Here is a 24,194-nt window from a genome sequence, read left to right on the forward strand (position 1 = left end):
TTGTGTCAACTATTGGGTTGTTGTGAACGCTGAAAGGTTTTTGATGCAGCTGTTTATCTTTTATTATGCACATTAAACTTTCTTTTCGTCTCTATTCAATGATTCTAGTAATATATTTTCTAGATGATATTTCGTTCTTAGATATTCGTCTTTTCTTATAAGTAGGAAAGGTTTTTCCCTTCCATTTAGTATCTACCTTTTCTTGTGAAACTCCTGTATCACTGAAAAGAACTTTATTAAACCGGTAAAGCCTTTTTTTCTGATAAAATTTAATATTGGATAGCTTTTCTCTTAGAAAATAGCCTCTCTTTGTTTTCGGGTTTTAAATATATTGATTTATATACCCTGTAATTTACTTATTTGATGATATATTTTATAAAGGTCTTTCCGTTTCGTTTTTAGCACTAAATATAGAATTATATCTGAAATAACATGTAAAATATATATTTCAAATAAAATTTCTATATTTTTTTATGAAAATATTAGCCCCATCTGAAAAACCATAGACTAATACGATCATCAATTTTATATGCAAATATAAATATAATTTAATCTAATGATAAGTTATATAGATAAAAATTTCGTTCTTCCTGAAACATTGATCACATTTTAAATTAGCATATAAAATATACACGGAAAACAAATTTTACTAAATGGTTATGAGAAATTATACATGTTATGAAATACACTATTTTAATCATGCTATTCTATATATTATATGCATTATTGTTAAAAAGACAGAATATATATTACTGAACTAATTATTTTTTTGAAATGGGCTGTTTTATATCATTATACTAGCTTATATTGAAATTCAAATATTAAAAAAGTACAAATCTAAAATTTTATTTAAGTGACCTAATCTATTTTTTTAATTTTTTGTTGGCTCACAACGTTCTCTAAATTGCTTCTCAGTCAATTCAAGACTTTTGAGATATTTCAAAACATCTTTAAGGGGGACATTTTCTTCCCCAAAGTGACCAAATCGAATAACTTTTTTGTGGTAAATCATACGGACATACAGATTATCATGGATATTTTTATCATGTACATTAATTTCACCTTCACCAACCCCAAAATTACCTCTATCTTCATCTAAAACCTTTGGATTTTTTGTTTCCCATATTTCAAAAAATATTGCTGCTCCATATGAGGGGCGTTTGAATTCTTCTGCCCCAAGACCATTTAAAACCATTGAAACAGATAAGTCGTGTGCACTTATAAGGTATATGGTTGATTTATCTTTCAGAATTTCTTGCAGATCAGCAGCAAATCTACCAAATATTAGTTTTATAATGTCTGTATTCCTTACCGCAGCACGCATCTTTTCTTCCCAGGCAGAAAAAGACGTTTTGAGATATTCTTGAATGATATCGTCATTACAATTATATGCGTCACAGTATACATGTAGACCATTGCACATATTAGTTAAATAAATGTCAGCCATGTATTTGCCACCATAATGCGGTTCTTTCTTAAAATCTTCTTCATCCATTTTGGAAACGTCTTTATACTTAATTGCCAAGGGTTCACCCATGTTGTTAATGTAAAACGTACAATCGTTTGGAACAGCAAGGGAATCAATTTTTTCTTCAACAATTTTTACATTCTTAAATTTGTCGCCTTTTAATATGGAATGAAGAACACCATGTAAGCTTACTTTAGTGCGTAAGACTTCTGTTGAACGAGTTTTTAATCTTTCTTTATCTAGTTCATCGTATTGTTGTGCAATGTATGCACCAAGATCCACCATTTGTTTGTATCCTTTTAGGGTAAGATCGCCTTCGCTACATTTTTTGTCAGTGCATTGTGAAATTTCACCTTTATTCTCCTTGCATGTTTTACAAGTTTCGTTATTCCAATCTGTTTTGTCTATCTTGAAAGGGGTTCTGTCTCCATTTCTAAATATTACGATGGCTTTTTTTAGAATCATGTTGTCTTTTTGCGGTACTGATTCATATTCTTCATTACAATATTCAGATGCTTCTTTAAATTTAGGGTCTTCTTTAGGGATTATTTTTTTATCTGGATCCTTTTTTTCTGGCTCGGGTAGATTCCGATCTCTAAGATCATCTGGTGTTTTGTGCGGTGAGACCGGTGGTTTATTTTGTATAGATGGTATATTTTCAGATTCGATTTTTTCTTTTATATTTTCAAGAGAATCTGTGTCATCTAGCTGTTTTCGTTTTATACATATGCTTTCTTCTTCTTTTGGTTGATTATCATTGGCAACTTCAATAGGATCCTCAGGAATTGATATTGGTTTTTCATTTACGGTTACTTTTGGCTTGTTAATTACACTAGTGGGTAATTTATTATCATTAAAACTTGGAGGTCTTTCTTGAGCATGCTGATTTACAATCGGTGGTATATTGTTTTTATGTGTTTTCTCCGGGCCTCTATCTGCATTGTTTAATGATTCCTCGTTCTTTACATGTTCCTGTGGGCTCATATTAGTTTTCGGATAAGTCACTTGTTGTTCTGTCATTTCAACAGGCGCTTTTTTTGTTTCTTTAGCCTCTTTAGGGCGCTTTAAAACTGGATCTGTATCCACCTTAATTTTAACTGCGGGTTCACTGTGCTCGTTATCTCTACTATTAGGAGGAATATGATCGGTGTCTTGGTTATCATTGGAATATATTTTCTGTGTAAATTGTTCTTTTTCTATGATACGTTCTTCTTCTTCTTTATAATTGTTTACTGATGAATCCTTCAATTTGTCCTCCTTTGTCTCTTTTATAGGCTCTTCAGAATTTTCAGGCCTTATTATTTCTTTTTGATCATTTCGTCTAATATTTTCATCTGGTTGATATGTGGCCATTTCTTTTTCCGGCCCTGAGTTAACAGAAATATGAACATCATTATGGACGGGATCTTCTGTATAAATTCGATTATTTGGTAAACTAGTGGCCTCTGGTGGTTGGTCTGCATTCGAAATTATAGGCGGATCGTCCCAATGATCTACATCTTGTATATCAGAATCTCTTGGTCTACTTTTTTCGACAGGCGGATCTATCGGCTCTTCTTTACTATAAGGTCGAACTTGGTAATTACCATTTCCAGTTTCTTGATCTGATAGCTCAATATTTCTATCGTTTTTTGGTTTGGGTTCTAAATCTACTGGAGTCGAAGCATATATATTAGGTTCACCACTACTTTCCACATCCAATCGTTCTGTTGGCCTTCTTTCGCGCATATGTTCTGGTTCATTTACTGATGGATCTAATTTTTGTACATTGTTTTCGCTGAAATTATCATCCTTTTTTCTTTTATATGTACGTGGTTTGTTCGGGTGATTATATCCCATGTTTTCAAATTTATCTATAAGGCGTTTGGTGTTTCCCTTTTCAACTGGAACACGACTGTGATAATGACCGGGGCCATGTATATCTATGGACACATCACCGCCAGATTTATCTTTTTTATCATATAAATTATCAATTTTATTGGTTCGATCAATAAAGGACTTTTTTCTATAGTCTGGATCACTTTTTCTTTTTCTTGAGCTATGCTCTTCGTTATCTGTTATTGCATCCTGACCTTTGTAATCAACAAACCCTTCTCCAAGGAAGTTTCGAATAAAACCAAAAAATACAAATCCGAAATATATAAAGTTTGTAAATCTCGAAATTCTCATTGTTTTTTATCTATAAATATATATAAATCACCCTCTAATAGATTACTTCTTCTTTTTTCGGATGATAAAACAAATATGTGACCAAGCAAAGACGAAACTTATCAAATTATCAATACAAAGTTTCATGTCTTAATGATCATATCAGACATAAATTGATACGCATATTATTTTCTTTAATAGTTATATGCATTTATTCGGTTATAGACTACGATGATTAATATCAATCCATATATTCTTTTATGTGTAATTTATATAATAATAAATAGAAAAAATTAAAGATATTTTTTTGGTCTATATTTTTTTAGAGCAAGACAATAAAATAATAAATTTGAGCAATATGATAAATTAATAGTTTTTGCACAAATATAAATTATCATAAAAAATTCGTATTTAAATTTTTACAATCAATTACACATCACAATATATTTTATAAAAAGGGGTTTAAAATGATTCAATTATATATGCTAATAATTAATTATACGATAAATTCACCTATAAGATTGGAATTTTAAATGGGTAAGTATATATTAATTTATATGGAATCATTTAATTACGCTGAAAAATATTGAATTACTATTCTTTTTTTTGTGGTATTTTGGTAGCCATAAAAAATTTGTATCACTCTTCTTTTAAAAATTTTTATTTTTATTTTATATGAAAACAAGCCCCTTGAACTTATCCTATTTATGAGAAGAAGAGCAGTTGATGAAGATGGATCTGGGGAAGGTGTATAAAAATGCATCAAGAAGTTTTATAATATTCCCAATGTGCTGACTTCATCTCAATAGATGGAATTAATAAAAAGAAACTTATCCTATATAAATTTTTTTTTACAGAAAAATCCCTACGAACTAGATCAAAGGTTTAATAAAAGGTTTCCCCTATATAAAACATGCATATTTTTACCAAAGGAGCATAGGACTTATCAATAATTCAAATAAAAAAATTTTGGCTGGTTTTTTGAATTGATCAGGCAAATAAAGATTTTTTTATATCTTAAAAATCTACTATGATATTAGTATTTTCTCACATATATAGCCAATTCTAACATTCCTTCTCTCTAATTATAATTATGTAGATACTGAAAATCTTTATAATCTGCGAAGCTTTAAAAATTTTTCTGATGCTTCTCTCGATAGAATGTATCTTTAATGATGTATTACTAATTCTTTAAACCTATATTTTAAAGGGTATATTATTCTGTAGCCCTTTAATTGAAACTATATATTGGCATCATAGTGAAGCAACAATATATATTTGTTTTTTCTATTCATAGTCTGCTTTGAAGCTTTATAACAATTCTTGAAAGCTTTCATAATAATTAATGTGCAAAAATTATTGAAAACTTTTTTTTAAAAATAATAAAAATTCACGATGTGAAAGCGTATTTTATTAACTTCCAATCAGATCATACACATATAATTTTCTCACTCCTCCGATAATTACTTATTACACAAATAAAAAATTCATAAAATTTACTAAACCATTGAGAAAATGGATAAATTTTATAGGATTTCGGCGAAATTCTGAAGTTCGTGATTCGATGTATAAAAAAAATAATAATACATTGTGTATGGGTCTCTATATAATTTATTTTATTTATGGGTTGATTTTGGATTTGGCATTTATATTTTCCATGGATTGTATGATAAAAATGGAGCAAACTTTATCAATATTTTTCATTATATCTTCCTCTGGTATATCCTCATCGATACCCTTCCTTCACACAAGACTTATCAGTTCATGTGTCTTTCTCAATCATATTCTTTTCATATATGACTCGACTTCGTTGGTATTAGTCTCTATATATATTCAATTAATAATAAGTGTAATTAATGATGATTTTAATTTTTAAAAATCTCAAATACCAAATCTATTTGCTTAAAACCATGAGCTTTTTATAGATGATCTGCAATATCATTGTAAGATTTTTAGAAAAAATACGAATTTTTATATTTATCATATGGAAATACCTGTAAAATTCAAACTATTAGTTCGAACTCAGAGGTTTCGTAAAAAATTATATATATAACTATGTATGCGATTAATGACGAAGGAAATATTTTTATACAATTTTTACGTGTTTTTAAAAAAATAAAAATAGACTTTTTATAATCCTATGCTATATAAAATTTACCTTCGTTATTTTGCTAATGCTATAGAACATGCAAAATATAAACAATTTTTGAATAATCTTTAAGTTTTTGTTTTTGAAGCATATAAATTGAAATCCAACATAGCTACTATCTCAATTTAAATATAAATTCTATGAGGATAACTCAAGATCCATAATATACAATATACGCGCCTTGTAGTATCATCCTATAAAAAATGGGCTTTGAATGGCAGGATAAGCTTTTAAAAGTCTAGTTTGCGTCATTCTAATACTAATTTTTTAATCGACTTTGCACTAGCCTAAAATAAAATTCGATAACCCCATATCTTTGCGGGATAGATAAAATGTAGAAATTATGAAGTTTAAAAATAAAATTTTGAAAAATAATTTTATTCGAGATAGAATAGGATAAAATAAGCATAAATATAACCTAAATCATAGATTAATCTATAGTTTTTAATGGTTGAAGAAGAAAAGCGTGCAATGAGATGAAAATAAACCATTTAAGATTTTATAAATTCTATTTTAAAATTCTATATTTATGAATTTTTAAAACTTATTTAAAATGTATCCATACAGATGTTTTAGTGTCTCTGATCACCTATAATAATAAATAACATTTAGTCGAATAAGTTTTTTTATATAATCTTTTAATTTTCCAGTCGCAATTGAATAAATATTGAAATTTATTTCTACATTTTCACAACATCTGAAAATTTAAGTGCACTGACATCCTTTACTTTAAGGGAATTTTCTACATGTACTTTACTGTATTCTTTCATATTACACTTATCTTTCATATCTTCATTTGATATAATTAAAATTTTGAAATAGTCAATTAGTTTTTTCAATGGTATATCTGCGTCTTTATGTATTGTTGTTTCGCACATTTGATCATTAAAGATAATTCTTGCATATTTATTTTGATATGGATCCGAATTTTTATTTATTGCTTGGGGCTCTTCCGAATCAGTATCTTCCCAAATTTCTATAAATATCGCACTTGCGTATGGTGGATGTCGAGTAATTTTAGTTCCCAATCCAGCCAAAATAATGGCTAATGAAGAATCATGAACACTTATTATATCGATATTATTATCGTTCACAAAAATTGCAAGTAGATCATTTGCGAATCTTCCGAATACGATTTCTAAAACATTATCGGTGCGAAGAAGATTTGTCGATTGATATTTCCATAATTCAAAAGAGGTTACTATGTATTCTAATATTAGCTCATCAGTGCAATCTAATATTTCACAGTTTAACGGAATTTTATTGCAAAAATGTGTGAGGTATGTATCGGCAATTCTTTGAGGGGGTAAATCTTTCAGGTTCTCTAGATATTTATCTTTTTCTATAACAGATTTAAAAATATCATTTCCGGATCTTTCCATTAGATTATTAACAAACATACAGTTCTTAGGAACAAGTAACGAATCTTCATTTGCAGAGGGTATGAGAACATTCTCAAGTATTTCTTTGTTTAGAAGCCCCTTAACCACACCAAGAAGACTAACCTGTGTTCGCTTCACTTCAGTGCATCGTAATCCAACTTTTGAAAAATTTAGCTCATCATAATTCTTTTTTATAAAATTTCCTAGTGTTATCATTTGCTTAAAACCTTTCATCGATAAATCCCCTTCATTGCATTTGACAGGATAGCATTCTGAAATTTTGTTGTCGTCGGTTTTACATGACATGCAGTCTTCATCCTTCCATTTACTTTCTTTCATTATCAAAGGTGATCTATCTCCGTGTCTATGAACCACAACAAGTTTTTTTAATTTCATGTTTTTGTTTTTTTGATCGAACCTTTTATATGAGCTCTGGCAATAATCACTGTAGTCTTGCAATTTCTCATTCGATGCGTCTATAATTTTCTCTTTGTCCATACTTTCTTCTGGTATCTTTTGACCAATTGCATGTGGAATTTCTGCTGCAATGAGTAGCATTAATAAAATTTGCATTGATGGCATTGTATATTTTTCTGCCTATTTGGTCCCTTTTTTTTATTTATATCAAATTGAAACATATATCATAATTTCTCTTCTTTTGAATACATGGTTTCATATTAATTATTTTATGATATATGCTTGTCATTATTTTTATATTATATATCACTTTTAAAAATACATCAAAAAATCGACCAGGGCTAGTACAAACAAAGAGATATGTATTATAATGAATAAATTTTAGCTAAATTCATACACATGTTCTACAAATATGCAATCACGTATTTAAAACTGAATACGATAATTATATGATCAAATCTTATATCATTGATATGAAATACAAAATTATAACAAAAACTTATAAATTCATCCTTATGATGAAAAATTACCGAAAAGTATCATAATTTAATTAAAAAGGCATACCATAAATAATTTATTATTTGTCATATACCTTTATATTGTAATTGAATTTTGTGTTTTACAATTAACCAATGTATCATTACGATTTTCGTGATATTATATTTTAAACCTAATGAATTATGTGTTTAGGTTGATCTAACATTATTAAATAACAAAATAACAATGATTTTCCACTATTTTATAATTAAATGCCTTAACAATATTTTATTGCATGGAATAATTTATAAATGCATAACACCCGCTTCATTCAACGTATTCATCTGAATCTTTTAGTTTTAGTGAAAAAATAATATTTTTATAAATAGAGTAATAGAAAGATTTTTATTCTATACCATAAAATATTTAGACATCATGTTAATTTCTTTCTGATAAATAGGTTTTTATTTAAAACTTTAACCTTTTAAAAACTTGAATTTAAAACACTAGTTGTGTTTTAAGTGCCTAAAATCTTCTAAATTAATTTCATTTGGGTCTGTTTTGGAATTATTTCCATCAAATTACAAATTAACATTTATTTATAACCACCGTAAGTAAAAGGGGACGGAATTACAATCGATAGCTCACATTTGTATTTTTAAAATATTTAACCATACGAATAAATTTTATATGCGAAAATATTATTACTTTTCATGCATTATTTATCTAAATTATCAATCAATATTAAAGAAAATGATTTTTTAGGCATAATTGTTTTTTTTGTCGCTAATTTAATTTTTATAATATTTCCAAATGCATCATGATTTAAATACTATGCATAATATATCTTTTTATCTCTAGATAAATTCTTAATATTCTATTGATTCTCCTGTAAACTATTAATATAAGATTTTCAACCAATGAAAGACACATAAATGATTTTAATGTGACGAAATAAAAGGAAATTAATTGTAGCATCATATTTGGTTTTTTAGGCTTAAAGTTAGAGGATCATTGTGATTATTCAAATAATTTTAAATTTGCTATCTATAAACTGTTTCGAAGTGTCGAAAAATATGCATATAAACTGTTTGTTTTACTTTCTCGGTAAATAAAAAATTTTAAGTCGAAGAATTTATTTTATGGGGTGTGAGAAATTAAAAATCGTTCTTTTTTTTAGTGAAAATTTAAAAACGAATGTGTTGATTCTCCACAAAATTAATTTAAATTTAAACTGTCAAAGTATCAAAAATATAATGATAACATTAAAATGGTATTTTATAGGCAACAAATTTGATAATGCACTAAAAATAATAAATAAAAATGTGAATAAGAATTCAAACAAAAATATATGTACCAGTTTTATTTATAATTCAATAATAATATATAGAAAACTCAAATAATTTATATTCAATATCTTTTACAATCAACTTTGTTTAAAAGCCCCCATATTTTCTTCTGAATAAAATCATCAACTTCGTATACTTCATAAAAAAATAAAGTGTGTAAAATATTGTAAAACATATAAAAATTTCTATCATAATATTGATTTTTTATGGAAATATATGACCTTATTTTTTTTATTAAAAATTCAATTTATGTCAAATGCGACGACCTGTGTTATATATATGTCTTTGATTCTTATATTAAAAAAAATTTATATATAACTCTTGCCAAATACTAACTTATAAGGTTAAAATATTATCTAGTATTATTCTTGTGTTTTTTAGATAGTAAAAGAAAACCGAATTGGAGTCTAGATTTTCGAAATTCAAAAAAATCCTTGTAAATAACGTTAATATTTTTTTTTGGCTGCTTAAACGGTGTGTATTTTTCTAGTAATAATTTAAATATATTTATCCTTTAATTTCTTATTACAGATACAATGTGAATGATACTCTTCATACTAATATTATTATCTCAGTGGATGAAAAAAAAGGCAAAATGCATTCTAGGCGGAAATAAATTTTAACCATGGAAGAGACTGTCAATTTCTCCTGTCCAAAAATTTGAAATCAAAAATCAATCTGCATATCAAAACACTTATAATAATAAAGTAGTAAAATGAAAAGAAAGTTCTCAGTGCAGCCTATAAATCACCCGGATCTTTAAAATATTGATTTTCAATCTTTTCATTGTGATTTAGTAATAAATAAAGGTTTTAATTCGTTTTGCATCCTCTTTTATTACATTTTTATTGCGAATTGATTACAAATTTTATCAAGGATATTAAATTGACAAATTCAAGAAGATTGTCATAAAACATAGATTTTACTGTATTTGACTTTTTTTTATTATGTTTTATTATATTTGTACATTAATGATTTTTTTTATGCGGGAAAATCTGTTATTAGATTAAACTGATGCACTTAATACCATGTGTATAAATCAATTGTACTTTAAAAATGTATTATTTATTATTGATATAAGATTTAAGATCCCGTCGATGCATATTTTTTTTTAAAATACCATTGTTTTTTATTTCTTTGATTATACTTCATATACATTCAAGGCAAATAACAAATAATATTATCTCAAATACTATGACTTTAGGGCATTCATTATTATAAAAATGCGTGATCAGAGATCGAAATAAATTCAATCAATTTTATATAAATATGCGATATGTGCATGGATTAAATGTATTCATAATCGAATTCATTGTTTTTGTATTTTAGAATCAGGAGATTAATTTGATCATATTTTTTATTCTGAAAACGTTTAAGTGTATATTTACCGATTTTATTCGCATATATATATACTAATAATTTTTTTGATATCTTAGAATTCGGACTTTCTAGTAGTTTTCAAATGTCTAATTTTGTATTTAAGATTTTTGAATGAACTTTAAAGAATTCTCAATTGTTTAAAAGGAGGAATTAGAAACATTGTGCAATTCGAATCAATTCATCGTAAGATCTAATTTATTCAGTGCATGTTTTCTGAAAACAACTAATGCAAATATGCTAATTTTCCAGAAACTCAAGAAAAAAAATTGATAAATGAACGTAGATTAGCGTCATTTTTCAAGGCAATCATGGTAAAACCACAAAGTATCTTCATATAATGCTCGAAATTAATCCTAAATTATGTTAAATATCAGTTAAAATAACACTGATCATAACTATAAAACTAAATGGCTTAGTAAATAAAATCCCTGCGTCACGAAAGAATATTTATATTTTTTGAAGTAACTTTTAAAATAAAATTAAACAATCGAATATGAATTTATTTTTTTATTCATGGTTTTTTGAATTAAGTAAATACGAGCCGAAAAAAACGATTAAACAATGAAACAATTATAGCATTTGTTTGTTATATTTATATTAATCACACAATAAATATATGTAAAAAATCATAGTTTGAATTTTCTATAAAATTTTTATTAATATAAACGCGTATGAATTTTTACCGATCAGTAGACTAAATGACCATTTCCCAGAATATAAATCAAAAAATATCACTAAAATAACATTTAATATGTGTGAACTATTTCCTATTATCTAAAAGTATTGATATATATATAAACTCAATGCAAAAATTATAATAATTATTGGATAATTTCACAATCATAGATTTCATTTGTGTATTTTTTGATACCTTAAAAATTAATAGTTAAGGGAATTCTAAAAATATCTAACGATATCAAAATATAATAGAATAAAATTTTACGAATAACCATAGAAATTTTATATGTACTTTGATTATATACTTTTTTTATATTTAAATTTAATATATATCACACAAATTGTTTATTATGGGTGCTATTCTTAATTGAATGCTAAATTTTGTTAAAAAACCTATATTTTGTTTACAGAGCTGATTGTGAAAATAATTAATTTAAATAAATATGAATTTGCAACCTTTATTTGGAATTTTATCTGTACAAGCGTTTTGAATCTAAATTTTTTATCTCAACCCAATAGTTTTGTGCATGATTCTGTTTCAGTTGAGATCGATAATTTTTAATATGCAGCATATAAGGAACTAGATATCACAAACCAGGTTATGACATATATTCAAACCTTGGGATTAAAAAAAAACCATTGAATTCATAAGTCTCGAAAGAAGGAGGGGCATTGAAGAAGACTTTGGAGAGGAGAAGATAGCCAAGAGTATATATACGCTTTGCATACAGAGAATCAAGCAAGCTGTGCCTGCGAAAAAAAAACTAAAATTACGACTATAAATATGGCCCATAAATAAAAAAAAATATATATGCAGCTTATAATGTTTAAATGCTGCGACATTTCATCTTGTATTGTTTTTGCTCCGCATTTTTAAATATGTGTGAGCTCTTATGCTAATAAATATTATTTTATGATTTTTTTAGACGATTCTATTATCAGTAGTTAGGGCTTTTAAAACCTGAATTCTAGTAGCTAGCAAGTAAATATGTTTTTGATCTTTAACAAAAAAATCATAAATTGATAGAAATATGTGAAACCCAAATGATTAGGTATAAAATACTACGATTAACACGATATTAAATTTTTTTTATGGGTTCTTGAATTTTTCTGTTGATATATTTGTAATTCAAAAATTCTTGCCCTGATTTTTATATTATTATCAAGCAAATTTCCGAGTTTGTATGACAGGACTTTGAGAACAAGTAATAATAGAATTAAAATACTCAATGGTACAAATATCCTGTGATAGTGTGAAAAGTATTCGTGGTAATATATACCGAGTGAATCTTAATCTTAATTTTAGATATTTAAAATGTAATATTGAAAACTACTTAATAGTACTATCTTTTGGCTATAATAATTGAATGATAAGCTTGTTAATCAGCGCCTATAAATAAGATGTTTGTATGTTTTATGCCAACTGAACGCTAATTATGATAAATAATATGTGTTTAAGTTGGAAATCACATTAAATTTCGCTAAAAAATTTTGACTTTTATGCATAATAATTTTTAAAATAGTAAGTAACTTAACAAAAATATCGTAATTTTGTAGTTTTGAACACTATTCTTATTTCATATATATTACAGTTAATTTTCAATAAATAGGAATTTAAATAGATAATATTTAAGATTTAACCATAAAAAATTTAAATTACCATACAAGATTGAAAAATATTTAATTATGTGTCGAAAAAAATGCTTTGGTCTATTTAAAAAAAATCATGGTCGATACACAATATTTTTTATTTATTATATAATTCACAATGTTGTCGATGTCTTTTTTTTATAATTTTTTTGGTTGTTTTCTGCAATAATGTTTAATTTTATTTATTTATTAATGAAGAAGTTTTTATGTACATTTAATCTTTTTTTTCATAAGAAGGACACATCTTCAGCCTATTCACTAAATTTTTTGATGACAGGCGACCAGCCATTGAAGTTGAGTGACCCAACACAGGTTATAACAGGTACTTTATACACATTTGTATATTAATTCTTTTAGTCTACTTTTCTTTTTATTTTCTTTTATGTAAATTATACATAAATAATTATTTTTCTTGCTGCATAGTGTCGCTCAAATTATTAAAAAGAAATAAAAAAAATACAATATACTTACAAACTACTCAAGAACAAAAAAAAAGTTATCTGGCCTCCTTTATTAATTACAATAATTATATCGATAAATATGATTTTGTGATGTCTGTTATCACTCGATCTATTTATATGATATGTAAATAAATGTGATTTTATTGATTAATTGACGAACCAATTAAGCTACCTACTTTTATCGTACGATTCATAATTTCTCTCAATATTATATTTACCAATAACCTGCAATGTTGGTAAAATATATGTTTTGGAATTCCAATAAAAAAATTCGTATTTATGTTATTTTTTACATCAAAGAAGCGCAAAAATAGGGATACACCAAAAACAATTAAAATACCAAGTCTTAATTGTATGTCTGTTGATTTAGATATAGATGGATCAGAGAGCAAGTTAGAAATTTCGAGTGAAATTTCCGAACTAAGGCGTTACAAACCATTTAAAAACGCTGATGAACGTACTGGTAAAGAGCTTAAACCACAAAAAATAATATTGAATGAGCAATATTATAAGAATGCAACATTCTTCTCACAGTTCAACACCACCTTTTCTTTCCTAGGGCCATTATGTTATCTTCATTTTGATAAAGGACCATGCCTCTGCAAGAATTTCGATTCTTCTCCAAAGGTTAAAACCCTTAAAAGTTTATTTGAAAGTTTACCACGGTCTCCACGTACTTTTAATAATTCGAGTAAGGTTTTTTTGAATCTTAATCCGAATGTAAAAACATTGATACAAATGTTTGAAGGAAAATTAAAAACTGGTAAATAAACGAATTAATTTAATCGACAACATATTTCATCTTGTTTTATTGATAAAATTTCTATTAGAAGACACGAATTTAATAAATATAATATATCATACATTATAAACGATGCTATTTACTATAAAAAATAATGCATCTCTACTTGGTAAAGCATTTGCCATTTACAACTGTATTTAATCGTGGAATTTAATTTAAAGTCTGGCTTAAATAAAAAAATAAAACTGATATTGTATCATGAAAATATTATGGCACGTGATAAACCGATTATTCAACAGAATATTTTGTTTGAATGATAACGTTTTATTAAAATTATTCCATCTTTTAAAATTTGTGGTTTATGTAATTAAAAGAAAATATGATGTTTTAAGTCGCTCATAATCATAAAAATAAAATTTAGTAGACGAATAGACACTAAACTTTATCATTTGCAGATTCTTTAAATTTGTGAAGAGTAAAGAAATTCTAGACAAATGTCTTATATATTTACTCGCATATTGTTCTTATTAGAAAGTTCACCCATGGCTATTAGGAAAATTTGCTTATCTGATGCTGCCCCAGGCTTGATTATTCACATTTCCTCTAACATCTTGCACTGCATATATTAGGCCGTTTTGCCACGGGATGGTCGATATGAAGTGGAGATGTGATTCTATCTATATTCCGTCGCTAGTTACTTATGCTAATATCACCAAGAAGCACTTACCCATATATTTTCCAAACATATAGGGTTCATTCGATTTCGGGGCAAGTTTCAGGTTCTTACAGAGCAACCACCAAAAAATTATTCTTGTCAGTCTTGTTATGGCTTTCTTTTAGTTATGACAGACCACCTCCTTGCGGGTATTTCTCTTTTGAGTAAATTCATATGCATTCGGGTATTGCGCTGCGGTTGAAGCACAGGCTCCTATATAGAGATTTTCTAAATCAACTGGACCACTGAAACCCCTTTATAAAAAATGAAAACATTTTTGTTAAGAATAATAAATCATAAAAAATTATATGAAAATTTAAGAAGGTCAAAATGTTCAGTGTTCAATCTAAATATAGAAAAATATTAAATCGATTTACAAACATACAAGATTTTATTATTTATCATTATCATCAAATCATTTGTATAATATCATATTAGAAATTAGAAACGTGGCAGATGATTCTATTATTTAAATAATTTGAATAATTACACAAAACGCAGGCGGATTCGATTTTTATAGCCAATAAAACTACTATGAAATTTTTTTTTGTTCTATGATTATTTGCATATGAATTTTTATAGTTCAATATTTTCAGAATATTTTAGATGCTTTCCTTTAAAAACATTTCATAAAAACCCAGGAAATAGGCATTGATGAATTTTTATTACAACTTTCTTCAACCATTTCCCACTTCTTTTTTTTATTCATATGATATAATTTTAGATTAATCTTTTTATTTTCCGGCACCGAATTTCTAAAATATATCACACAACAGATTTTTTCACGCTATACTGGTAGCTCATATATTTGATAATTTTACGATATATTATATTGGAAAATACTATATATATAATAGATAAAATAAATCGTTTTTTCGTAATAAAAAAAGTTTAATATAGAAATAAAATGTATACAAGATGTTTTTAATTATCAATACATCAATTTTGGTATTTTTCCGGCACTTTCTGACAGTTTAATTTCTAAGAATACAGGCTAGCAAAATATAATATAATTGATAGTTATGATTACCAATTCCTTTTTGAGCTTCGTGGCTACAAGAAAAATATACATGCTTTGGAAAATGATGTAAAAAATCGCCTATCTGGTAGTTATATGCATAAAAATACATGCAAGAAACTTTTAGTGATAAATAGCGTATAGTAGAACCTATTTATAGACTAGATAAAATTATATTTAGCCATATACTTAATTTTATGCGTGGGTGAATTTAATTATAAGCGTTTTATATTTTTGAAGCAGAAATTTACATTTCTAATTAGAATATATTTAATTGATAGTTCTTCCACCTGATTAATTTTACAATAGTCTTCTCTTATAAACTAAATAATTCAAGTTCACCTACAATTCTATCATGAAATTAGCTATAAAAAATAATATATAAACGTCATAATTTGCCATATTTATCAAAATATAATTGTGTTTTTTTAGGAAAAGCGGAAAATAAAATTCAGGATTTAAAAAACCACTGTAAAGCCACATTGACCACAAAACATTATTTATTGATTCTTTACCATCAAGCTATCGTAACCCCTACAATTCTTACTCATCCTACTGTGCAATTTATACATTTGGGGAAAAAACGCACTTTTCTCAAATTTTTGTATAAAAACTGTGATTGTTCTAAATTTAATGAAAAATTGTATCGAAGTAGACATTTAGATTGGAAATTCAATTTTCATATGCCTCCTCATAGTTGATTAATTGATAATTAAGTATACTATAAATGTCTTATATAATTAAAGACGAATAAAATAAATATGAGAATTACGTATATTATTGATTTTATTTAAGGGTTAATTTTAGATTTGACTTTTCTAGTTTCTCAAACAGATAGTCTGATACATTCCTTAGAGCAAACTTTATCACTACTTTATACATTATCATCCTCGGCTATATCCCAAGGGATGCCTTTCTTCTCTCAATACTTATCAGTTCAAGCGTCTTTTTCAATAGAAATTATGTAAATGATCATTCTCATACATTAAGATTGATCAAAATTCGAAGTTTAAGAATTCATAAAACATTTGCTGAATTTGTCGTTAGCAAATTAGATGAATGAACTAACATGGAAATTAATTATCAATCTTTCACAATTATACAAGAAGCTTAAAATATTAACTATGAAAATTTACAGAACATTTACCATATTTGTCGTTAGCAAATTAGATGAATGAACTAACATGAAAATTAATAAACAATTATTCACAATTATACAAGAAGCTTAAAATATTAACTATGAAAATTTACAGAACATTTATCATATTTGTCGTTAGCAAATTAGATGAATGAACTAATATGGAAATTAATAAAAAATTATTCGTATATATATTTGGGGTGTTTCAAAATTGTAACTATGAAAATTTACAGAACATTTACCATATTTGTCATTAGCAAATATGATGAATGGACAAATACGTTAATTAAAAAAAAAATATTCACATATATTTAAGATGCTTCAAAATTGTAACCATGAAAATTAAATACATACTTACAGCGTTTATTTTTGGTATAAATCAGTCTGCTGTAAAATATAATACGGAATCTAATACAGATGAAAATATATTTCACAGTATAGTAAATGCTCGGGGTCTTTTGATACATGATATTGGAATTTATTATATTTCCACGTTGTATCATAATCTTTGCCAGGATTTCCGCACAAAGATAAAAAATAACAAAAAAATGAAGCGTAAATTGTTGTTAATTTCCAAATTACATGCCCCTCCACCACAAAAAAATAGCATAGTACGAAAATTTATCCAACTTTCTGAGACCATTCGAAAACAAAACATTAAACATAATTTTAAAGATGAACAGAAAGATTTAACTGCACATGATTCTCATATAATAAATAATTTGTTTGTCAGTATGGATAAATATATAGAGGCTGAAATCAATCATCATCGAGAAAGAATTGAAAATATTTTAAGTAAAAATGATATAGATGATATGAAAGAATTTTTTTGGGGAATACTAAATAAAGAACCAAAAATCAAGGTAATAATCTGCCATACCTATGGATTTTTGTCAGAACTTACCTATTTTATTGGAAAAATAATGAAAGATAATAATACATCGTTTCTAAATCCATTTGATATCTCTCTAAGAAGTACGGAGCCTACACCACCTAGAAATAATTATTTATCAAATGCAATAGTTCATTTAAGAAGTTCTGGTATTTTCAAATGCGAATGTATTCCATTTGAATCTCTTTTAAAATTTACCGATTTCTTATATCAAATTTATGATTTCTATGGTCCTTTTAAAAATGAATCGACAAACAAAAAGATTACTCCATGTGAAAAACCTGAATGTGATACAGAGCCGAATGACACTATGAAAAACAAAGATAAAAGTTCGGAACAAAATTTTTGCATTGAAAGTCTTGAAAAGTTTACAAACTCAATATTACACAACACGTGTTTACTCGTACTAGAATCCACTTCTCTTCGTGTACAACTACTCAAATTACCTAAAACTTCATGTGAATGTATAAAACTATCTTTTTGTAAAAATGTCATGGATGATATACAATTAGTGGCCTTACTAATCGAAACAATGGCTAAGAGGCTAAATTCATCACCTGATATGATTTTGCCGGAAATAGAAAAATCATCAGTTGATTCCGAATTTAAAAATGTCATGGATGATATGAAAGTGATGGCATTTCTAATCGAAGTAATATTTAAGAGGCTAAATTCATCACCTGATATGATTTTGCCGGAAATTGAAAAATCTTCAGTTGATTCCGATTTAAAAAATAAACAGGATGATATACAGGTGGTAAGTTTACTAATCGAAGCTATAAATATGAGGCTATCTTCAATATCTGATATGATTTTGCCGGAAATTAAAAAATCATTAGTGAATTCTGATCTTAACAATGAGTGGAATCATATACGGGTGGTTGCCTTACTAATCGAAGTAATATATAAGAGACTCACTTCAATTACTGAATTAATTATGCCGGAAATCACTAAATTATCAGTAAATTCCACATTTGAATATTTAATGAATGATATACGCAAGGTTATTTTACTAATCAACGCCTTATCTAAGAGGCTAACTTCAATGCCTGATATGATTTTGCCGGAAATCGAAAAATCATCTGTAACTTGTGATTTTAAAAATTTGTGGAATGATATACAAGAGGTTATTGCACTAATCAAAGATATATCTCTGATTCTTAATATGCCTGAATTGATTTTGCCGGAAATCAAAAAATTATCAGTAAATTCTGGATTTAAAAATGCCATGGATGATATAGAAGTTGTGAGTTTACTAATCGAAGTTATGGCTTTGAGGTTAACTTCATCACCTGAATTGATTTTGCCGGAAATCGAAATATCATCAGTTGATGACGATAAAAGATCGAATAAAGAATGTAATGAACCTTCTATGCTTTTAGATAAGAAAAATAAAATAAGTAAGCTTTATTGTCGTCAACTGCATCAAATAATAAATATTTGGGAATACTTTCTTGCCGTGAGAATTGGCGATTTATTAAAATTAAAGAAAAACAACTAGAGACTGACAAGAAAAGGAGAATATAAAAAAATAAACAATTTGAACTTTCTTTAAAAATTTTATCTGCTTCTTTATTCTCAATTATTTTTCTTCATCAAAATGAATTGAATTTACTGGAATCAGCAAATATACGATAAATTTTTAATATAAGATAAATTTCTTGATTTTTGTGCAAAAATAATTTTTCTTATCTTTTTAATGTGCTGTTAACATTCTCCCCAAGCACTACTTAAAAAAATTTGCCAAACTTCTATTATTTTAAATATTGAGTACGGTTATTTTTAGTTTTTTTCTAATTTAAACTACATGTGTCTAGATTGCAAGAGGTTTAAGCTTACCGAAATCCAAAAAGGTATTGTATAAAAGTGCAAATCAAATAATTGATGTAATTAGTATCTAAAAAAATACAAAAATAACAGAAATCACATTGAAGTTGCTGATGTTATTTTCCACGGGTGCTAAAAATAAATAAATTTTCTAGATGAGACGATTGTCAGAAGTTTAAAATTCATTTGCAACAATTTTATTAGATACGTAATGACGCAAGAAGCCTATACGACTGCTACCCGATAAAAAAAAAATTTCGGTTTTTAACAATATTTAAAGATTTAAAGTCCTCATACACTTTTCTACCATAATAATTATCGAATTTATCATTTTAAAACTGTCAATTTTATCAATAAGGCATCATGTGGTATTGTTAATATTACTTTCATGATGTAAATGTGTTTCTCGCGTATTTTTTTCCGATACTGAAAACTTTAAATTTAAAAATTCTTTTATTATTTAAAGATATGCATTTTTTTGCTAAAATCTTCCAATATACCTTATTTGATGTTTATAAAATTGATTTTATACATATAAATTCAATGCGCACAAATATAATTTTGAATTTGGTGTTAAAATCTGCAAATATACCTTATTTGATGTTTTTTAAGTTTATTTTGTTATTATTAATTATATGCGCACAAATATCGCGTAGAATAAAATTTTACGAAAATGAAGTATCAAACATAATGGAAATTTTATCATCAGCACATTTAGACTCGCAAAACTTATAGTAACTGTTTTTAAATTTATTTACGAATCATCACATAGAAAACGAAAATCGATACTAAAAAAATGTTGATGATAATTTTCACAATTAATTCTGGCACATGCTGTAATAAAATCTTGAATATCATATATAATATAAAACCTAGAAAGTAAATTTTAAATTCACCGGCGTTAATTTAGAACTAAAATGTCTTGAATTTTTATTTCTACACTAAGTGAAATGAAAATGCTTGCTGTTAAGTCTAGATACTATAACTAATCGAATTTTTACAAGGAATTCAATGTGCTTTCTTTCCTGTATAGTTTACTCCTTTTTAGCATAATATGTTTCTTAGCTCACAAAACCAAATTAAGTAAGCCATTTTATGCTAATTTATAAAGTAAACATCCAGTAATTCATCTTATCAAAAAAACTATAGTGACTTTAATACAAAAAATCACGCATTGAAGTAAATTTATATCGGTTTCGTCTTTTTTTATGTTGGATCATCAGTATATAAAATAAGGTATTCTTTTATGCTGCTATTAATAAATAAAAGCCATATAAATGCTTAGAAATAGATTTCAAAATATACACACGTAAAATAATCTGGATTGGTATTTACTCTGGCAATAAAATTGTTTTTAACACCCAGTAAAATAGATAATTCAATGCTGTTTAACACAAACACTGCTTTTTTATTTTATAAATTTTCCGTATATTGAAATAATGAAATGAAAATTTTGAATGAACTGGGCGCTTAAAGAATCTGCAATGTCTTCAGTTTTCAATATTACTATGTATTTGACTTTCAATCTACAAGCATAGATATATATTTGGCATCATAACTTCTTATGTGACAATTTTTAATTTTAAAAATAGCAAAACATTTTAGTTTTTTTTATGTGCACCTGCTTTCGGCACAGAAAGTTGAATAAACCATTATAATTTCTAAAATAAATACAATTTTTATGTTTAAAAGTGAGAACTGCGTTCCGTTGAATTAAAACTAATTGGTCAGGCTTAGGTCAGCGAGTATACTGCTTAATGTTAATTAGGAACATTTAGCAAAATTTATGTACTTTTTGGTTTTTTGCAGACAATTAATCTAAAATAAAGCATACAATGTAAGTTTTAACTGATTCTGTTCTCTAAATATTTATAATAAAAAAATTAATTCGTAATACTTATAGTATGAGAATTGAAGTTTGATTTTTTATATTTAATAATTTTCATTGTAGATATATTGTATTTCAGTAAAGGGATTTTTAGTTATAGAAAGGTTTTTTTGTGTGAAGAGAATGGAATTGCATATATAAAATGATCTTCATATTTCTCATGAATTTATAACAAGAATATTTTGAAGATTATCTATATTTTGATTTAAAACGATGCTATTTACCACTCCAATATATGATAGTGTCCTATACTATAACATAAGTTTGTATTTATAATTTTTTTCACACAGATCAGATAAATATAGGAACAAACTCACAAAAAAGTCATATTTTTTGAATTTATCAGATATAATCCCTAGATAAATGTGGTTTCTGTTTGTGTTAACTTGCTTAAAATTTAAAGGTTTTTGTGAACTCTATTATATTTTGTATGTATTTTTGTGTTATTGCAAGTTTTATAGTTTTTTTTTATAGGACAGTAATATATTATTCTAGTTACATGTTTCTTAAACGCTTACAAATAACATAAATAAAAATGAGCATAAGCTGAAACCAATAACATTTTAATTCATTTTGATCAGAAAATAATATTGCAAAATCGAATCGCTTCTTTTAAAAAAAGACGAAAAAAATATTCTCATATTTAAAAAAAAAAATTTTTAGTCCATGAATTTATATTTTCATTTATCTATGTGATGTAATAGGAAAGAAACCCGGATGATCTAAATTCTATATCTGCATATAAATGGTGCGAGTAGAAATTTTTTTATTGCCACAATACATTCATCTACTGCTCGATTAAGATAGCAATCTCTGTAAAAATACATCCAATAAAACAAATCTAAAACCACATTCCAATAAAAATTAAATAAAATATTTATCATAATTACACATATTCGGGAAAAAATTTAATAAAATATAGGTTTAAAATAAGATACAGCTTTAAATATTAAAAATATATATCTTTATCTATAGCCCCTAAAGTATTATTATAAATTAAAGAACATCAGCCATAATATTAAATATTTTTACTGGGTTTACACTGTAATCATCTATATAGCAGAATATGATAGAAACTACATTTAAACGTTCGCGGTTACACTGACTAACATTTTATTTAATTTCAACCCTGTACGGATGTCTCATTAACCTTTTAATTAATCGTGCATGATTTTGCGCCGATTTAAAAACTTACATTTGTCCAAAACAGATTTTTTATCCTTAAAATTTACAGATATATACTGTAAGATCTCTTTTGCACATTGCATTATACATGATGACAACAAAAAAAATATATTGTTTTTTTATCTCGACCCCTTGCATAAATGGTAATTTACATTTCTAAATGTTTATTTTATTTATTTACATTGAATTGCTAAATTATTTTATTTAGTCTTTTATTAATAAGTATTGTATTATTTCATTAAAAAAATATTAGAAATAAAAACGATTAAAATTAGCGTTAGTTAAAAGGTGATTTCCTCGGAACCATTATGAAATTAAACGGTAACATGGGGCTGTCTTAGAGAAAGACGGCAAATATGTCACCGTAACCTAGCGCCTAAACCCTATTGAATGTGATTTGAGTCATTAATTGTGACATCGACATGAAGAAGATCGAAGTGGAGGAAAGGCAGCTGTTTTTATGGAACACAGCGTCTAAGCAAATAATGGAATTTTTTTGGGGAAAGAAAAATTTTGAATAGGGAGAGTTCCGAAATAGTGGAACTGCTAAAGAAGGAGAATTATTTAGCCGAGTTTGAGGAGTAGAGAACCACAAAGGTGAAGATGAAGAAAAAGTTGATCGAGCTGAAGAATATTTTAGTGGAAGAATGGGAAAAGAGAAATTATAGTGAGAAGAAAAGATTATGGAATCCAAGAGATGAGGAGTGTTATGCATGTGGGCACATGGGCCATATCGGAAGATTTTGTCCGATGAGAGTGAATAAAAAAAATTCTTTGTTTTATTTTTGCTTTAATTTTTAAATAATAAGATAAAAAGGTTATAGATAAATAAGAATATAGTGCTGATAGTCGGAATAGGTGTAACTAAAACACGCAATTGAGGCTTTTGGTCAGTCGAACGGCATCTGTCTGTTTTTGCAAAAGAGGACGAAAAATTGAATATGTAATCTAGAAAAGTTGATAAAAATATGCCAAGATGCAAAATTCTAAAAATCAAAAGACAAGTGATTTCTCAGGAGTTGAAAAATTCGACGGAGATTCACTTGAACACTTTGGAAGAAAGAGGAGTAAAAAGACGATCAAATTCAGTGTGAAGAGTCTAGTGAAAAGTATAGAAAAACTGGACTGCGGCATAAGGTTTGTATGATATTAGAAGAGTCTAAATGATTAAGTAAATCAAGGTGTGTACGTGTCGAAAATATAAAGGGACGTGATAGGAGCAACAAATGT

General features: G+C 26.7%; 1 pseudogene; it reads right to left on the reverse strand.

The window, feature by feature from the left end:
- Positions 1-3,321: 3,321 nt before the first annotated feature.
- LOC147073504 (uncharacterized) overlaps positions 3,322-24,194 on the reverse strand; it is a 50,326-nt pseudogene continuing 29,453 nt past the window's right edge.

This window comes from Rhyacophila brunnea, unplaced genomic scaffold (assembly GCF_057557595.1).
Source record: "Rhyacophila brunnea isolate RB1 unplaced genomic scaffold, BYU_Rbru_1.0 scaffold_173, whole genome shotgun sequence".
Taxonomy (NCBI): Eukaryota; Metazoa; Arthropoda; class Insecta; order Trichoptera; family Rhyacophilidae; genus Rhyacophila; species Rhyacophila brunnea.